This window comes from Chaetura pelagica, unplaced genomic scaffold, assembly GCF_000747805.2.
Source record: "Chaetura pelagica isolate M959 unplaced genomic scaffold, ChaPel_1.0 scaffold420, whole genome shotgun sequence".
Taxonomy (NCBI): Eukaryota; Metazoa; Chordata; class Aves; order Apodiformes; family Apodidae; genus Chaetura; species Chaetura pelagica.
Window position 1 is genome coordinate 188,996 of NW_009951919.1, and position 17,840 is coordinate 206,835.

A 17,840-nucleotide genomic window follows, 5' to 3' on the forward strand; every position below is an offset into this window, starting at 1 on the left:
GTTGCAGCGGGGCAGGCTCCGGCAGCATCGCCATCCAGCCTTCTGGCCGGTTGGTGCCTTGCGGGGCGGGATGCTCCGCCCGCTCGGGGTGTCCCTTGTGGGAAGCAGTTTATCCCGGAGGGATGTTCCTCTGAGCGCGTTTACAGTCTCCTTATATAATGCGTGAAAGCCGTGAACACTAATCGGCTCTGGAAGCAGCAGAGTCAAAGCCTGGGGGGCTGCTAACCAGGAGCCGTGTCTTGCAGCATGAGGGCTGTTCCTCCTGCTTTTTCATTTCTGCTACCTGCACCAGCTTGACTGCAGGTTTTTGTAGTTTCTTTGGGGCCTTGGGCACAGGCTGGACTTGGTCTGAGCTGGGATCATTTCACTGCAACCCTTGGAAGCATTTGCCAAGAGGAGGGACACCAGCAGCAGCCCCAGCATCTGCTTCTGGCAGCTGGGGAAGTGCAGGCAGGGACCTGGCTGAGCAGAGTTTAAAAATCTGGCATTAAAATGCATGGTGAATAAAAAGATGTGCAGGAGCATTTCTGAGAGCCTTTACCTGGCCTGTGTGGAGCTCAGCAGACATCGTGGGAGATTGGTGGCTGGATTGCAGCAGCCCTTGCAAAATTATCCCACATAGGATTTGACCAGACTCATCCCAAGAGCAAGGGGCAGCAGGCAAACTGCTGATAAGCATTTATCAAAATAAATCTTTCATTGTCTGGAGTCACCTGTATTTCTATTTCTTTGCAGTTTTTATTAGGTTTTCAGGTGGGGCTCCTGACCTGTACTGCACATACACCTGTTGCTGCTCCAACACCTGAAGCTGAGGTTGCATGATGATGGAGTTACTGGAAGGGGATGAGGGCTTTCTGCTCACTGAGGCAGTGCTTCCTGGTGTAGGAGACTTGGGATTTGGGTCCTCACTCTGCTGTATCTCTCCCAGCCTTGGGAAAGTGAGTTGGCTGGTTTCATGCCTCGGTTCCCATCTGCTCTCTGGGGACAGTGACATCTCTTGTCACAGGGGTTTGGAGGACACAGCAGAACTGCTGACAGCAGAGCCCGTGTCAGCACGTGGGAGAGGAGCAGGCAGAGGAGGTTAACACACACACACCCAATTACATCAAGTGCTTCTCTTGTTTTACTTCTGTTACAGAACAAAGCCCCTTCTCATTTGCGATTCCCTTTGATTCATCTAAAGTAAATCATTGATTTGTGCTTATATCCTGAATGTTCATTGATTATTCACTTAGTGTTTAATGTAAAACACATCTATAGCTGGCTGGTTTAAGTGAAGCTGCCAGTCATCTCTGGAAAGCTTTGAAGCCTGCTAAGTGATGGAGAAGTTGCTTTAGTGAGAGGCTGGGCAAGGCTGCTGCAGGTGGGTTTGGATTATCCACCCTCTCCCTGTTCACAAACCCAAACCAGTCACCAAAGTACCAATTTCTCAGTTCATGTGTGTAAAGAAACCAACAAATATCCATCCTAGGGCACCTGGCTCAGCAGGGGCATCCACAGCCACGCACTGCTCTGCAGGAAACCTTTGCACCTGCCTAAAAGTATTTGGAGCTGAAACTATGTTTCATCTGAAGATTTTCTGTGTCACATTATTGTGCCAGTTCTAATGCTGATATTTTGTTTTTCACCAGACAAAGCCCAAGAGACGGTGGGGCTGGGTGGGTGAACAGGGGCTGTCAGGGCAGCAGAAGTCACTTGTCAAATTAAAGGATTATGAAGGCTATTAAAATAAACAAAGGGCTTCAGCAGGGGTTGGCAGGTTAATGCTGTTAGGAGGAGAGGCTTTTTGGGGAGTGCTGATCGAGCATCTCCTTGACAGCTTCCTGATTCAGGGAGAGAATTGTTGTCTTTGATGGAGGGAAATGCATTTTTGGTGGCCTTTTTTTTTTATTTTAAGTGTGTGTGGGGTTTTATTTGGTGATGCCCTTCTTGGGTTTGTTTCTGAGCTCACTTCAGGCTTTTCTTGCAAAGCAAGAACATCGGGGGGGGCTGATTTCTCGTTGAAATTGTCTCTTTCTGCATTAATTGTGGCACTGGCTGCTTCTCCTTCTGTTTTTGTCCCAGTGTCAAGTCACATTTGGGTCTCCAGGATCCATCTCTGATGCACAAAGACGGCTCCCAAACTCCATCTTCCCTCCTGCCTGTCCCTGCCTTGCAGTGACTCCCCTAATATTTAAATATTCCTGCCCTTTTGCACTATGTACAAGATAAATAAGGTTAATCTGCATTTTGAAGCAACCAGGCACGTTTGTGCAAGATGTTTTCATTTCTGCATTTATTAAGGTGGACAGCAGTATCATTAAAATGTAAATCATTAGGCTTTAAAGAAGCTTCTGTGCAAAAACTAATCTCCACCTGTGTTTTATTTTCTTTATGAGTTTTGTTGCATTGCATTGGCCACTTACTTGTAGCTGGAATTGTCACACTGGTGGTTTAGGGCTTGGTAGTGGGATGGATGCTGACCTGAGGGCAGAACAGTGTCGGCTTGTGTCAGTGCTGCTCCTCAAGGAGTTTTTAGACCATCCTGATCACATTTTAAAGACTGCACATAGGCTTTTCTTCTCTCCCTGTGATGGCAAGAGCTTTCTGGAAGTGCAATTTAACCTGGAGACCCTTTTTGTCACTCGCTACTTGTACTTCTGCTGCAATAAAACCTCTGTGTATTGTCACTGCTCTGAGGAATTTCATGGCTTAGATAGGATGCCTGTGGTACAAAAAAGTTGTGTAGCCCTCAGAAGCCCTTGTAAATAATCAAAGAAACACCTCCAATACTGAAATATGAGCTACTTAAGATATGTATAATGGCACTACACATTTGTATAGCCTGTTATAGTGAAAGCAGAGTAGTAAGACTAGTCCTGCTGCTGCCAAGAGCTTCATTCGGAAAAGCTGGAGAAATTTTGAGTGAGGACTAAATTGCTGTATTCCTCCCCAAAAAATGGGCACTCAAGGGTGCAGAGGAGCTGTGCAGTACCATGCTGGTTGTGAAGAGGAAGAACAGTATTTGACCATATAGATTGTCTGGTGGATGAGTCCAACACCTGGACAGTGTTGGGCTCTCAGAGTCAACCACTGCTGCAGACAAGTGCTGTCAAAGTAATTATTCACTGTGGTGAACACAGTGTGGTGGTCTCCCCTCCCTCCTCTCTGTGCCCAGGCTGTGATATTTTGCTTTTATTTGATTGTGCCTTTTGTGGTTTAACTATTCCTTTTTGGTGCCATCTCTCATTGCACTCCCTCCAGGGTTGGCTTTGACATCTTTTCTCTTTATCTTCCATTTCCCTTGGTTTTTTCCTTTCCTTCTTCCTTTGATTTGCAGAAAATGACCAAGATGTTTGTCTCCCCACACAACTCCCTCTCTTAATCTTGTCCAGTTCAAGTTGTTCACAATTTGAGGAACTTTATCAAATACCTAATATTGTAGCTTTGTTAACTCCGAGCAATTATTTTGGGTAGGCGGTTGATTGATTTTGGTAAAGGTTGGGCTGCTTGAGAAGGAGATGGTGCTGGTCCTTGCACTGGGTGTCAGGGGTTGCTCTGAGCACCTCCAGGTCCTGGGATTGATGGTGAGGCAGGGCACAACCCCCCAGGACAAACCCTCCTGGTTCCAGCCATGAGGATGCTGGCATGGGCATCACTCACCCTGCTTCTTGCCCATGGAGCTTCAACTCAATCAAAGGCAAAGCAAGAATTGTGCCTAACAGCAGATGAATTTTCTGACTTCGAGGAGCAAGAGGTATCTAGGAAAATAAAAAAAAAAAAGAAATGCAAATTCTAGCTGAGCACAAACTTAGTCATTTGATGGCTGAAATTCTTCTGTGCTAGTGAATCCGCACAGAACGTGTTTTCCCTGAACTAAAGAGCTGACCTGGGTGGGGGAGGTGAGGACGCAGAGTGGTGGATGTGGACATGGATGATTAGGACGTGGATTGTGGGTTGGCTCCGTATAGATCAGTTTGTGTTTCGCTAATGTCTGGTTCCACCCTGTCTGTCTGTTTTATTAGATTAATTTATTACTTTCTGAAAGTGCCTCTCCAGTGAGCTGAAGTATCTATTTACTGGAAGTATTTGGTTACCAAGAAAAAGTGTGTTTGGCTTGTGCTTGGCAAATATTAACTACTTTCTTCTGTTTCTTTTGCAATTTAATTGTCTATTTATCTTGGGTATTGATTGCTGAGGACCTTGGTAATTATTTGCTGATTTTGGAAATAATGATTTTAAAGGCTCGGATTACTTTTGTAATATTAATCATTACCTTGGTGTGCTTGCCTCAGAGGATGGGATCTCAAAGGATGGGATCTCTCTGACGGCTCCAGTTGCAATGTGGACACTTTACTTGCTGAAACTGTGCCGCTGGCTTTAAGTAACAAAATCGTTACTGGTGTTTTGTTCCTGAAACTAAGCAGAGCTTTGCAGAGACACAAACCTGGCACCCACAATTAGCTCACAAATTTGCAGTTCCTGTTGGCTGGAGGAGTGGCCAGACTCTGGAGTCAAATAAAAAGATAATTTTATTTCCTTTCAACTGTTTCGCTCTTTCCAAATGAATTTCATGCCGTGTTGGTCTCGGCTGCGGGGCAGGGTGGTGGGGACATGGGCTGCCCCTCTCTGGCGGTGGCACAGCAGCAGTGCAGCTTGGTGGGAGGGGGGCGATGCTCCAAGGCTGCTACACGTGCAAGGAAATGTGCTGCCGTGCAGCGGCACATCTTGCTTTGGGGGAAGGTGAGAAATTGGAAAGTTTCTGCTGGGAGCTGAGTAATTGGCACCTGCTATTATTGTGTCCCTCCTCCCCCTTTTAATAACTTGTTTATAAAGATGACTCTCCTACAGATCTCGTTTTGCAGCCGTAAATTGTTTTTTTTAAAAAAAACAGATCCGTCCCTATTCATGTCTGATCTGAATACCTCCCTCCTTGTGTTTTGATGAAGAGAGGGGATAGTTTTTGTGCCATCCAGGCACCTTTGCTCAGTGCAGGGCAGTGGCAAATGCCCGTGGGGAGACGGGCCGTGTCCTGGCTGTGTCTGGGAGGAGATGCAGTTCTTCCATTAACACAGAACCTGGGCAGCAGTTGGAGTGGCTGGGAGGGGAACTTTGTCTTGTTGTTGTCTTAGGCCTTGAAGCAAGGGATTGTGTTGGCTGTTGGCTTTATCTCCACCAGAGCTTGCAGAGTGACCTGTATTACTAGAGAGCACAAGATGGGAGGTTTAGCACGCAGCCCTGGGGCCTCCGATGCAGGGAATCCCAATTCCTTCTCTCCCATCAAGTGATTTGGTTAATTGGCTTTAGCAGTTTCGTCCTTGTTCTTCTATTAGGGGATCGTGGTGCAAAAGGGCACATTTTTGGATCTTGTCCTGAGTAGTTTGATGACTAAGTCTCATGGAGCTCCATCTCTGTGCAGGTGCAGTGGTGCATCTCCTGTCCTCCCCTTCCCAGACACACGTGTGAAGAAGGAAGAGGAAGAGAGGGCAAAACCATGTCCTTGACAATTGTTTTTGAGTCTTTTCATTACCTTCTAGAATGCAAACAATAAAAGGAGCCTCAGAAAAGAGGCCATTGCAGCAAGCCCTGGCAGGGATGTAATCTCTTTTCTTCGTACCGGGGTATAAAGATAATTCCAATTGGGATTGGAACAGCGGATGGCAAATAATTCTTGAACAATCCGCTTATGGTGTTCCAGGATGCGAATGAAAACCACTAATGGGATAAAGAAGGATCTAGATAATTATCTTGGCTGCGTTAAATCCTATCCTTTCAGGAGAGTACTCTTGTGTGGACACTAATTTCATGTGTATGAAATGCTAAAGCTGACTAGACGTTTTCAGAAGTTAGCTGGTTCCAAAATAGCCTTCATTGCTTGGTGACCATTTATCTTTTAACTACCTGGTTGGTCCTAATAAATCTGATTTCTGGTCTCTGCTATCCTGTTTCCTTTTGTCTCCCTCCCTGCAGCAGGTTAAAGCTGTGACATATTCTCTCCAGGGCAGATTTGAAACCTCCTTCATCCTTTTCTCTTTTCATTTGCTCTGCTGTTTTGGGAGACTTCCTGGGGTTTTTTTGCCTTTTGTAGCTGGTAATGTTGTTGTTTTAAGTCTGACAGAAGAGCTGCTTGCAACATTAAGGTATGCAAGGTATTTTTTAATTTGATCTATTTTTTTTCCCCCAGCAAGGGCTCTGCCTTGCAGTGTGTGGGACGGTGCTCCAAAACAAATCCGGTTGTGCAGGCAGTTAATGAGGCTCTTGTTGTGGGCTCTTTGCTGCCTTTGTGTTTGAACCTGATGGATGCCCCACATATGAAGTGGAGGGTGGCAGGGAGAGAAGGGAATAGCTTTGTATTGACAGGAACCATGATGTTTGGATGGGACCGGATCAGTTAACAGCATTCCAAGATCTGTGTTACGTGGGCTCTGTTCTCTACAAGCCTGTGGTCAGAGAAAATCTGCTGTTGGGAGATATGGGAGACAGAAATGCCCTTCTAGGAGGTGGTTCGTTCTTTATTATCCCTCATCAACCACTGCTCTACAACTACCTGAAAGGAGGTTGTAATGAGGTGGGTGTTGGCCTTTTCTCTCAAGTAAATGATGATAGGACTAGAGGAAATGGCCTGAATTTGCACCAGGGGATGTTTAGACTAGATATTAGAAAGGATTTCTTTCCTGAAATAATAGTCAGGCACTGGAACAGGCTTCCCAGGGAGGTGGTGGCATCACCATCTCTGGAGGGATTAAAAAAACATGTAGACATGGCACTTCAGGACATGGTCTAGTGGATATGGTGGGTTTGTGGGTTTTTTTTCCTGGGTTAATGGTTGGACTTGGTGATCTTAGAGGTCTTTTCCAACCATGACTATTCTGTGACCAGCTGCAGACAGCTGCCTTTGCTAGCCATCAGAGGGTCATTTCTCTCCAGCCTCCCACCAAGCGAGCTGAGGCATGGCTGAGCTGGCTGCAACACCCTTGGGTGAGCCAGGCTGGGCATCTCAGCAGCAGGGCCCCTCAAATCACAAGGTTCCCATCTTTTCTTGCTGACATGCCAGTACAGATAAGGTTCAGATGTCTTTTGGAAGTACAGAAGGTCTTCCTTGCTTTTAGTGAGAAGTCAAACAAGAACTGCTGACTTGTCCAAGGTGGACTTGGGTTTCCAGTCTCCTTCATGTGGCACAGAGAGGTCACAGGGGCAAACCTTGCACTGAAATCCAAGGAGCTGGTATGTCTATTTTTGCTGTGGGCTGGTAGTTGCTCTTGATGCCAGATTTGTGGTTCACACCATCATGACTTGCCTGTCCCAACCATAGGATGTCCTTAGGGGCACATGAAGCTCAGCCCTCCCATGCCAGGCTTGGATTTGTGACAGATGGCCCACAAAAGGGTCTGGTATGCCATTGGGCACATCCAGACAAGCCACTTGCCTACTAGGGCTGCCTTTAGATAAGAGGGTACATAGGATCCTTGCTGCCTCTGGGATACTCTTCAGGAGACTAAATACATTTAAGGAATGTGGTCACCTCTCATCTTGGGGACATGCTTCTTGAACAGCAGCTCTTAAACTGAATTGCTCACACAAAACAGTCAGTATCAAAGTTTCTTTGCCTCCTGGTCACAGTAACTGGCCCTGTGGCTCTAGGAGCAGGGCTGAACTTTAACAGTGCTGCCAGGTGCAGACTTTTGCCCTAAAACTGCTGACATTCTGCAGGAGTCTGGGGAGGTCTGGCACTTGACCCCTAAAAGTTGATTGATTGCTCTGTAAGGCGAGAGGGCTCATAGGTGGGTAAAATTCAGATGGCTAAACAGCACAGAAAAGGTCAAGAACTTCTTTGGGGGTGTGTGATGTAGCACCCAGGTGGGAAGGAGTGGATTTATTTGGACATGCACTCTCATTTAGTTTGGCTTCCAGGAGGAGCCCTTATCTATTCTCCTGCTGCCAGCTTCCTCTGAGTTGCCCTCTCTCCCTCTGCTCTGCCTACGTTTCTTGGTGTGATTTCAATTATTTATAGCATTTCTGTTCCCCTTAAATTCCTGGGCTGTGTGTGTGCACTGTTTAAGCAGCTGTTGCTTCCCAAGTCTGTTGTGCTGAGAGGTGAGGAGATGATGGTTGTACCTACAACTCGTTAAAGAGCATTTCAGGGCTCTTCAGTGTGGACAACTGTGTTGAGTGTAAAATTGCAGTTGGATCTTATCTTATGGAAGGTTTTGATTGTGGCTGCTGAAATAATGATCCGCTTGTTAATGCAGAGTAACAGGAGGGAGATGCTGAGGATAACAAGGGGAGAAGAGGAAGAGTTTTGCAGAGGAGCATGCCCCTTTTTTTGGTGCAACTTAAGCAGCCTCAAACAAAAGGCATATTCTCCTCTGGGTTACATCAGTGTGCATCTGGAAGAACTTCATTAAAATAATTTATTTTCAGCACAAGCTGTTGTCACACGAGGGGGTCTTTGGTGGTCAGGAAGCACAGGCTTACTGGGCTGGTTTGAATTCAAAGCTGAGGTGAGGAGAGGCAGGTTTAGCTGTTCAATGTAGTAGTCCCTCATTTTTACCTCCGCAGGCTTAAGCTTAGAGAGGAAGCAGAAAATGCTTGTTTAAAACCATGTCTTCATTGCTGCCGTGTTCAAACTGAATTAACTCTCCTCCAAAGGAAGCCTGTGCTATAGGAAACATCTGCTGTGGTCCAAATTGTGTTTGAGGTTGGAATTAAAATGTATGTAACTGTTCAGCCGTGAGCAATGAATACACAAATCTTCTCCTTGCCAACAGTTGTTTTGCAGGACATGATTTGTACGCTTCCCTTGTACCTGTGTGGTTACACAAATGTGTTATTGGAATATGAACCAGCACGAGGTGTCTCAGGAAATGATGATTATAAGATGAAGTGGCTTGCTAGAATGTCAAATAGTTCCTTATTTCAAGCTTACAGTTGTTTGTTTGTTTATTTGCATGCTACCAGCAGTGTTTCTGGAGTATGTTAGTAATTGATGCAGGGATGTAATTGTATTCACAGAGCATCTATTTCAGGGGGCAACATTTATGTGCAACAGCTACTCTGTGAAATATTTGTTCTCTTGGCTCCTCCATCCAATGAGTTGACGTAACCTCTCAAGTGAAGTACCAACAATTTTGAGAGCTGTGCTAGATAGAGTCCTCACAGGTTTTTTGATTGTGTAGCTGAAAAGAGCTTTTGAAAAGATAGGACAAGTCTCAAGCATAGACTGGCCAGGGAGAGGCTGGTGCTTTGCTGTATTTGATGAGCTTTCAGCCTTCTGAAATAAGGAAAACTAAAGCTCTCTCTTTATGGAGTGTTGTCTGACGACCAGGGCTCTTGGGGTGTATTTGACTGCTTCACCTTCCTTCTGGCTTCTTCTGGATAAACACCATTTGAGTTTGAAAAAAATGCTCGAGTTCTTTAAATTATGTCCCATCTTTCAGCAGAAATTGCAGAGATAATTGCAAAATAAACAGAGGAGTGACTGACAAAAATTAGTAAGGCAGGAGATTGGGCAGGATTTGGTGGTGTGTGCTAAGAAATTACATTTACTGAGTTGTACTGGGCTGAAAAGTCTGTGGAGTTCAGGGCAGAAACCTCGAGTGCTGTGGGAGCTGCTGGGAGGACAGCAGGGAAAGCATCCACCCTGCAGCACCTTGCCCTGCTCCACTGGGTGTTCTTCTCTGGGTGCAAGGCTCCTGGTGCCAGACAAAACACACGTGTGAGGAGGCAGAAAGTGCCCAAGCAGCTCCAGGAAAGCAGCAGTTGGCCATTAATTTACTTGGAGGTCAGGTGGGTTGATCCTGCTGCTCTGGAATCCCAGGCAGAGGAAGGGGAAGGAGGACAGGGGTGGTGGGTCACACCACAGCCTTCAGTCAGCACAGAATCACCAAGGCTGGAGAAGACCCCTAAGATCATCAAGTCCAGCCTATGAAGAAGAAAGAGGGAGATTTTTATGTTTTGTGGCACCTCTTTTCCTACTTTGGAAAAAGCTGCCTTTTTATGTGCCTGAGTAAATGCTTTATAGCCTGATGGCTGTGACTTTGAGTAGCTCCTTGGAAATTGATGGTGAATTTTGACCACATACAGCCAGCGTTGTCAAGCTCCTGAGGATTTTGCTCTCAGTTTGTGCTGTGGTTTTTTTACTGCATTTCAATGATGGATTTTATATACATTCTGGGTATTGGCAGGCTTACAATCACTTTGTCACTTTTTATTTGTTTGTTTAAGCTTGGTTTCCTAAGGGACTGAAGCTGTGTCCTTTTTCCCAACAAGTTTCCAACTCCCAGTCTCTTCTTTAGTCCAACTGAGCTGTCGTATGAAATCCCAGAGGTGATCTAAAATCCTCCAGGTACTTTTGAAGGTAGCCAGGAATGTACGAGAAGGTCTAGTGGTGGCTCTACCAGAGGACAGTATGAACTCTTCCTTCAGGTGTGGGTGAATCTGTACCAAAGGTGTTACCTTCATAAAGCTTCAGCGAGAAGAAACGCTTTAACCAAAGCTTTTGGTTGAGTGTGGGACACTCAGATGTTGGGTTCCAGACTGGGGATGGGTGTGGTGGGGTGGCCATGGCCAGCACCATTCTCTGTGCCAGGTCAGCAGCTCAGCCCATTCCGCATTAAGTCCTGCCAAGTGCAGAAGATAAACAAGACCAAGTGTTTTTTTAATTTTCCTTCTCACACCTCTAGCAAAGGTTAGAAGGAACCACAGAAAGAAAATAATTGTTGTGGTTTGTTTTGTTTTCTGTTTTTTCTGTATCCTTTGGTAATGGGACCATCCATTTAGCTATTCCTACCTATGGCTAATGCCTCCTTCTCTAATTTTCCTTGCTCTGGCTGCTTTGCTTCTCTTCGTTGCAATCAAGATAATGCAGCACAATGTTGCACTAAGAATTTCAGCTATTCAATTACCTTCCAGAAGTTGACTTAATTGGCTCTTTAAGTGATAGCTCTCTATTGTGTGTAATCAGCACGACTCAAGGAAGGAGCAGGAAGAGGATAAGGACTTTGTTTCTAATCAATAAATAAAGGTCTTTGAAATAATGCTGCTTGCAGTTTGTCTCACGGGTTAAATTACCCCGAAGGTGATAGTCTGCCCATTGCTGGTGGAGCACAGCTATGACAGAATAATAAGCCTTTGCTATCAGCAAGCATGTGGTTCATCTAACACTGTGCTTCCAGCAAGTCAAATTCTCCCCTTGGAGTTTTGTTGGTCATTGTGTTTTTCCCCCACCAGGTATTAGAGAAAAAACCAAACGAAGCTGCTGCAGAGCCTGGCCCAGATGGTTTGGGCAAGTCTAATATGTAATGACTCATCATTTATTTTGCACCTCATAAAGTATGCAAATGAATGTGATACCTGATGATAAATAATTCAAAATGGAGATGGAAGGCAAGGGGACATTATAGATGGAGTAAATATACATTAAACAAACTTTAAAAAGCAAACCCAAAAGCCTAAGTTGTCCTCCAAGCTGTGATCTGTAGGCACAGCTGCTTCTGGGTGCAGGGAATCCAAGGGACTTTGGACCAGTGGGATTTCCAGAGTTTGCAGGCAGGCTTTGGCCAGAGCTGCAGATCTGAGGATCTCCCACCTTTGCAGAGCTCTGTGGCACCTCAGGTCATCACTGAGCTTATTCCTGCCTTGGCTTAGGCAGCAGGAAAACTTTGCCAAGCAGAGGTTTCTATTAGAACTGTGGTTTTGGGCTTTTTTTGCCTAGTTATAGTGGGGTAAAAGTGATTGGCTCTGCCACGCTATTTTTAAAAGCTGAATTTTTAAAAAGCTAAAATACTTAATCATAATGAATGATTTAGTCCTAATTAAAAATACTTTGAAGCCAGAAGGTTCTTTTTCAGATTGCAACAGGCACAAGACTGGAAGCCACCTGCAGTCCTCTGCTGCTGCTGCAGCCTGGGACAATTCCAGCTCCTGTCAGCACAGTCCCCTCCCCAGATCCATCCCCACCATGGTGGTAGGTGAGAACTGCAGGTGCAGAACTGGATTCACCCACAGGTTTTGTTGTTGAAGCATCCAGGACACTCCAGGGTGCAGTGCCTCTCTGCACTCCAACACCTTCCGTTACACCCGCGGGGTTCGTTTTGTCTGGGGGAGCAACCAAGGGATATTCTTTGCTAGCCCTGACCAAGCTGGGGTTCAACTGATTCAAGATGCTTCCTCCTCTGCTCCATGCCCTGTGCTGGTAAGAGATGGATGATTGTCCTTCAGTCTGATGTTCTTGCTGTGGGAAGGAAGATGATGCTGATCAGGATTTATAATCCTGCACCAAGAGACCATTTCACATGTCAGCGTGTAGGACTTGTCACTAAACTGTGGAAGCAGATTGAGCTTGCCCTTGTGTCAGCTAGAAATGGTGATGCTACAGTGTCCTGGTCCAGCTCTGTGTGAAGTGTGTCCTTAAATTGCCAGCAGTCTTCTGGCAGCTGCTGGCTGGTGCAAGGCACCCCCGTGCCCAGGGGCCCCGACAAGGCTGTGTTTGTTAGCAGGGGCCTGGTACTGTCTGGCCTCGGTGGAGAAAGGGAACTGAATGGACATTTTGTGATGACAGTAATTGCAGCATCCGTGGAGCTTCACCATCCCAGTGTTTTACCAATGATCACTGGGTTGATTCCGTATTGACTTTGCAGAGCACTGTGTCTGTTTACAAGGTGCAGTCACTGCTGGTTTCCTACTAATTCTCATAGAATCACAGAAGGCCAGGTTGGAAAGGACCTCAAGGATCATCTGGTCCAACCTTTTTAGGTGCTACTATAGCTTATATGAGATGGCTCAGACTCTTTTCAAGCTGAGACTAAAACTGTCCAATGTGGGGGAATCCACCACTTCCCCTGGGAGACTATTCCAATGTCTGACTCTGCTCATGGTGAAAAATTTACTTCTTTTGTCCAATCTCCCCAGGAAATCTCCCCAGGAGCAACTTGTGCCCATGACCCCTTGTCTTTTCCATGTGACTCCTTGTAAACAGGGAGTCTCCATCTTCTTGGGAGCCACCCTTTAAGTACTGGAACATGGTAATGAGATTTCCTCAAGTCCTTCTTTTCTGAAGGCTGAACAAGACCAGTTTTCTCAGCCTCTCCTCATATGGCAGGTCCTCCACTTCTCTGATCATCCTTGTGGCCCTTCTCTGGACTCTCTCCAGCCTGTCTGCATTGAGTTAAGCAATATAGGGGGAAAAAGGCAAAAGAAACAACTTCTTTGTTATCAATTTATTCTGTGGCTTCTTTGGGTGCTGGGAGGGGTTATTATGATAAGGTCCAATATATTTCCACATCTGCCTATGAAAACTGTAGGATTTATCTTTCAAATGAATATTGCTTTGCTGGGCTGCCAGCAGGTTTCTTCTGAGTAGCTATTGTTGTCACATATAACCTGAGAATTTTTACTGGCTTAACATGTAAAATGTAGCCAGGGGAAGGTGGAATATTAATCTTTATTGTATTTGTTTCTCCTGTAATGAGACTTTACTGTCTGTTGTAAAGGAAGTAGTCCCTGAGCCCAGGGCATGTGCCCAGTTATTTTCTGCTTGCTCCATTAGCTTGTGCACAGACCTCCTGATTTTTTATGTGCATGTGCTTTTCTGCTTGTTTAATCCTGCCAACTGCTCTTCTGGTTGGAAATCCATTTCTATAATGCTGGGTATTACACAAATTTGTTGAAGCTCTTAGAGCAGATGATGTGTCTGGGGTCGGGGGGCTGGTTTGCACAGTCAGGCTGTGCCAACTTTGTGCTTCCCATCAGTGGCACAGAGCTTTGTGCTGCCACTCACTGGGGGTGTCAGATGCACACAGTGAAGGAAAATGAAGTTAAAGGAACAACTGGAGTGCTGTAAGCACCACTTGGATTTTTATTTGCAAAAATCCATGCACAGCACAATTTTTTTGTTGTTGTTTTGGTTTGGGTTTTTTTTTGAAAATTGCCATAACTAATAATCATGGGATACGAGCAGAAAGCTTTTCCGTGAATGGCTTTTTGGTGACCACTTCTGTTTACTATTACTCTGTACAGCATGGCAAGCAAAGCTCCTCCTTCATGGGAATACTCATAAGGAATTGCAGCAGGGATGCAGGGGCTGGAGCCTCACAGTGCTGGATTTTGGGGGCTTGTTCTGTGATGTTTCTTGTGATGCTTTGGGGACCAGAGCCAGGCCAGGTGAGAGGCAGCTTCTCCAGCCCAGTGCTGCATGTGAGTCGCTGTGTTTGTGTCACTGTTTCCAGCAGAACTGGGCACATCCCTGCCTCCTGTGCTCTTCTGGTGGTTTTAATCTGTTGAATTCAGCCATGGCACTTTGCCTGGTGGAGAGTGGTGGGAATGTTGTCAGCAGTGGCAGAGAGGGATGCCAAGCTCCTTTTTTAAAATTATTATTTGTAGTGAAGCCATACAAAGTCCATCCTGGGCCTCATGGCAGGGGTTTAAATAACTCTCAAGCACACATATACCTTTTGTTTAGGCATTGGAATAGGTGACCTGCTCAGAGTTTAGTGCAAGTTTGTATACTTGAGTTAACTTCTGACTTAACTATCCAGTTTTTTTGTTTTGTTTTTTTTAAAAAAGGAACTAAATCATTCTGGAACACTTTGATAGCTACAGCATTTCTCTCTCTTCTCTCTCCTGATTTCTTCCCAAGAATAGTTACAACACTTTTCTTTTTTAGGACTTTGCCCTAGTAATTACATCTGTGAAGATCCTCTGGGATGGGTTGTCCCACAAGCAGGATTATGCCCTTAAATGGAAAATAAACTGCTGTAACAGCCAAAGTCTGGGGAAAAAAAATTTTGTGGGAAAATTGAGTTGCTTGATGTATTATTGCATGTTGTGGAGCTGCGTGGTCAGGAAATGCTTGTCAGTGCAGAGAGGAAATGCTCATGTCCTCTAAATGCTTGTTGCATTCTTCTTTAATTGTTGTTAAAATAGGAAAACATACCTCTAAGAAAACATATAATACACCCCCTGTGAAAGGGATGGGAGGCATGAGAAAACATTGGAGGGAGATGGGGAGGCCAGTCTTGCTTTATGAATTCTTTAATTTACTTGCTGGCTTCTGCTCCCTCCCTTTCCCCCCCCCAGGCTGGTGGTGGGGCAGGTCCTCTCCATGCTGGCTCCCCGGCCCCGCTGCCTCTTGGCCAACAATTTGGGCTAAATAATCCAATTAAGCTTTGCAGCTTATATAACTCTCTTGGCTTGAGGCAGCAGCTGGACTGACGGAGATACAAGACACATCTGGAAACAGTGCACTAAACATACCACTGCAGCTGGAGCCAAAGCACTTTGGACAAATCTGCTCATACGCACAAGATGTCCTTTGAAAAGCAGGACGTGTGTGTTCAGTCTCCTCGCTGGAGAAGTCCAAGTTAGAGAATGCTGCTATCCATAAATTGTTGCCCTGGCTGGGAAACTTAGCTGGGTTTTCTCCTCTCCCTTTGCTTTGGGAGCTCATCTGGCTTCGCCTCTTCAGCTCCAGAGAATCAGCCAGTCCCTGTAGGATGCTGATAGTAAATAACATTTACTATTTGCTGATAGTAATAACATGTATTTCAAAGCTGGGAAGGACCTCCGGCATCATTGAGTCTGACTTCTTTCTGATACCCATCATAGGCGTATGTTTATGTATTTCAAAGCTGGGAAGGACCTCCAGCATCATGGAGTCTGACTTCTTTCTGATACCCATCATAGGAGCTGCTTTTTAGTGAAACAGAAATGAAACTTGGTGTATAACGTAGCTCTGAAGAAATGATGAAGGCTTTTTCTGAGAATCCATCACAGCCCTGGTGATTTATGCTAATGGTTAATCACACTTGCTATTAAAATGTGAGGATTTTACATCAGCTTGAGGGTTGAGAAGAAATAAGAACTCAGCAAATCTGTATTTCAAGTCGTGTGCCCAGCACAAGCTTAGAAAATGAACAGTGCATGTTTTAGCCTCTCAGGTGTCTGTTCTCCTTTTGATATCCTTTAGTCTCAGTGGGGAAGTTATTGGCATTAGCAGCAGAATGAATTTCTCCTCCTGTGCTGTGCTTATAGCTTCATTTTGTGGTCTGATGTTAAAGTAAAGCATTCATTTGTCTTTGCAGGTGTGCAAGGCTGGTTTAGCACTTCGGTCCTGCCCGTTCCTGGGTGCTTGTGTGGCAGCCTGCCCAACACCTTCCAAATCTGTGCTGGGAAAGAGGTGTAAAAACAACACCCCCCCAAATCTGATATCACACACCCAGCTGACGTGCTTGTCCTTGGAAAACATACACAGGGAATTAGCTACAGTCAACGTGCACTGGCTGGGTTGCACATGAGTGGTGCCAGAGCTGTGGGGACCCCACAGAGGTGGTTTGACAGCATCCAGAATCCCTTCAGTATCTTTGCACTGGCAGGGCTCACTCCAGTTTGTTATGGGGTTTGTAAGGCTTTCAGAATGCCACTGCTCTCACCAGGCTTTGGGGAAGACCATGGGAATCTTCTGGGAGTATCTTTGTTGTCATAAGTACCTACCTACAGATTCATGATCTTATAGTTTATACATTTTATTTTTTTCCATGGTCATAAAACTAAATAGTTAGTTCCCTAAAAGAGGCTGTGTATCTTGAGCCACACCTCCCAGCCTGTGACAGCGCTGGAGCTCATCTCTCTGCCTTGCTCCTGTTCAGGCATGGCTTTGATGGAGATGATGACACAGCTCTGACTTCACTTCTTCCACATTGCTGCTGTATCTGACAAACTGACTGCCCTCTGTTGATGTTTTATCCCTAAAGAAGAAGAACATTTGATTAGTATTTTTGCAGTAGTGCACAGTTGTGATCCTGGGTAATGAAGCTGATCTATGCAAGGGAAGCTTTGGGAAGCTGGGTATGAGGGTAAGTTATTAGCAGTGGACTCTCCCTGGATGATTTGCTTTAGGGATGTCTTTTAAAGGCATTCCAAAGGATGAACTATGGCTAAATGTTTCTTCCTGTGCTCAAAAGACAGCTTTTAGTGCTAGAAGAGGTGCTGAGCAACCTGGGTGGCCAGTGAGGGACCATTTCCAATTCAGATGCTTTGAAGGGACCTAAAGCACCCGAGTACAGAAATGGCCTCCCTATGCACTGCAGTCCAGCAATGAACCTTTCTGTACATAAGGAACGGGGGCTCAAATTGAGCTCTGAATATTCGTACTGCAAGTTTTAAGGGCAGTTTCCACGGGCCTGAGTCACACTGCTCATGTTCCCATGGCTGTGCCAATCCTCGCTCCCCTGAAGTGGGATTTTCCCTGAGTTTGGCTTCCTGGCACCCCTGGGACAGCCAGGCTGCAGTGACCAGGACCTGCACTGTCTTGCTCCCACTGGTGTAATTTGTCATGGATTTCCTCTGGAGGAGAGGCTGAGAGGTAAATGGCACAAAATCACAGCAAATTACAGCAGTGGGAGTGAGACCCGCGCGGCGCTGCCAGGGCAGCCATGGGTGGATGCTGCAGCACTTTGCTCTCCTGACAGCCCCGTTCAACATCGTCCTGTGCGTGGAAACTCTGGAAAACTGAGCCACAGCAGCCTGTGGAGCAATTAGCATTGCCTCATGTATGCCACCAGTAAAGGTAATGATGTGTGAAATAATGAAAACCCAAATGCATTTAAATAGATACGTTTGAAGGAAATGAGAAGCGTGAACTGTGCATCCCCACTCCCAGGGAGCTCCAAGTGTCCTCTGCCAGGACTAAGCAGCACTTCAGGAATAGTCATGAAATTAGGCATAAAAACCATGGTCTTGTGGTCCTGGGCTACGGGAACCATACTTATTTTTGGAGGTGGTTAGCAGCTCCACCGAGCCCTACAGTCTTTAAGCTATTAGGTAAATCTGACACTGTAAGAAAGCAAAACCTCCCAGGATGTGGT

The 17,840-nt window shown here is 45.7% G+C and overlaps 1 protein-coding gene across 1 annotated transcript in view; it reads left to right on the forward strand.

The window, feature by feature from the left end:
- MGAT4B (mannosyl (alpha-1,3-)-glycoprotein beta-1,4-N-acetylglucosaminyltransferase, isozyme B) overlaps positions 1 to 17,840 on the forward strand; it is a 47,872-nt gene that overhangs the window by 2,678 nt on the left and 27,354 nt on the right. The window lies entirely within an intron of this gene.